Source organism: Cebus imitator, unplaced genomic scaffold (assembly GCF_001604975.1).
Source record: "Cebus imitator isolate Cc_AM_T3 unplaced genomic scaffold, Cebus_imitator-1.0 Scaffold207, whole genome shotgun sequence".
NCBI classification, from domain to species: domain Eukaryota; kingdom Metazoa; phylum Chordata; class Mammalia; order Primates; family Cebidae; genus Cebus; species Cebus imitator.
The window spans coordinates 835,912-838,264 of NW_016107522.1; positions in this window are offsets into that span (position 1 = coordinate 835,912).

A 2,353-nucleotide genomic window follows, 5' to 3' on the forward strand; every position below is an offset into this window, starting at 1 on the left:
AAAAAAAAAAAAAAAAAAAAAAAAAAAAAAAAAAAAAAAAAAAAAAAACAAAAAAAAAACAATATAGCATCTTCTGGGAAATTTCAGAGATGAATGTCACCATTAAATAACACAAAGGGCCAATGGAGTGGCTCACTCCTATAATCCCACCACTTGGCGAAACCCCATCTCACTAAAAATACCAAAAGATTAGCTGGGCATGGTGGCACTTGCCTGTAATCCCAGCCACTTGGGAGGCTGAGGCAGGAGAATCACTTGAACCCAGGAGGTGGAGGTTGCAGTGAGCCTGGATCGCACCATTGCACTCCAGCCTGGGTAACAAGAGTGAAAATCCATCTCAAAACACACACACACACACACACACACACACACACACACACACACACAGATGTGGAGTTAGTGATTCCCACTTAACTTGCTTATCTGTGAAAAAAAGTGATTTTGAAGGAGGACAATGGATTATTGTAAACTTAAATTCCAATTGTATCTGATTTTTTGTTTTTTTGAGACAGAGTCTCGCTCTGTTACCCCTGAATGCATTGGCACGATCTTGGCTCACTGCAACCTCTGCCTCCTGGGTTCAAGTGATTCTCCTGTCTCAGGCCCCCGAGTAGCTGGGATTACAGGTGCGTGTCCTCACGCCTGGCTAATTTTTGTATTTTTAGTACAGACGAGTTTCACCCTGTTGACCAGGCTGGTCTCGAACTCCTGACCTCAGGTGATCCGCCTGACTCAGCCTTCCAAAGTGCTGGGATTACAAGCGTGAGCCACCATGTCCTGCCTGTATCTGATTTTCTAATGTTGCCTTTTTAAATGTTTTTTTTTAAAGATCGGATCTCTGGTCAGGTGTGGTGGCTTATACCTGTAATGCCAGGACTTTGGGGGGCTGAGGGTCTCTCTGTCACCAAGGCTGGAGTGCAGTGGCACAATCATGGCTTATTGCAGTTTTGACCTCCTGGGTTCAAGCTATCCTCCCACCCTAACCTCCTGACCAGCCGACTACATGCATTTGTCACTATGCCTAGTTAATTTTTTTTTCTTTTTTGAGACAGAGTATCGCTCTGTTGCCCGGGCTGGAGTACAGTGACATGATCTCAGCTCACTGCAACCACTGCCTCCTGGGTTCAAGCTATCCTTCCGCCTCGGCCTCCCTAATAGCTGGGACTATGGGCATGAGCCATCATGCCTGGCTAATTTTTGTATTTTTAGTGGAGATGGCGTTTCACCCTGTTGGCCAGGCTGGTCTTGAACTCCTGACCTCAGGTGATCTGCCTGCCTAGGCCTTCCAAAGTGCTGGGATTACAGGTGTGAGCCACCAGGCCCGACCAGTTTTTCTTTTGTCACATCCTCTGCTTATCCAACCCAACTAATTTTTAATTTATTTTTTTGTGGGGATAAGGGTATCACTATGTTCCCTAGGCTGGTCTTGAACTCCTGGTCTCAAGGGTCCCACCTGTCTTGGCTTCCCAAAGCACTGAGTTTATAGGTATAAATCACTGTGCTGGGCCTAATATTACCTCTTTACTGGAGCAAACTGATATGTCCCTTAGTACCTGGTTCAGAGCAATTGACCTGGCAAATGCCTTTTTCTTTTCTTTTCTTTTCTTTTCTTTTCTTTTCTTTTCTTTTCTTTTCTTTTCTTTTCTTTTCTGAGACTGAGTCTTGCTCTGTTGCCCAGGCTAGAGTGCAGTGGCTCTATCTCGGATCACTGCAACCTCTACCTCCTGGATTCAAGAGATTCTCCTGCCTTAGCCTCCTAAGTAGCTGGGATTACAGGCATGTGTCTCTGTGCCCTGCTAATTTCTGTATTTTTATTTATTTATTTATTGGAGACAAACTCTCATTCTGTCACCCAGGCTGGAGTGGAGTGGTGCAATCTCAGCTCACTGCAACTTCCACTTCCTGGGTTCAAGTGATTCTCATGCCTCAGCCTCCCAAGTAGCTGGGATTACAGGTGCCTGCTACCATGCCCAGCTCAGTTTTTGTATTTTTAATGAAGACAGGGTTTCACCATGTTGGCCAGGCTGGTCTCGAACTCCTGATCTCAGGTGATCTGCCTACCTCAGCCTCCCAAAGTGCTGGGATACTGAATTGAGCACTCACCCATTGGTGAGCCACCATCCCCGGCTGCAAATCATTTTTTTTATAACAACCAATTAAGAAAAACTGTAAGGTGTTATTTGTTTTCACCTAGAAAGAGTAGTGGCATACCTTCACCATCTTTCTTCAGGTCTATGTTAAATCTTTGGCTATATGTTATAATCTAGTCTGCAAGAAACTTTTTAGATTAAGTCATCATTCTGATCTGCCATTGAAAATAATATCAAAAACCACGAAAACTTTTGCACCAACC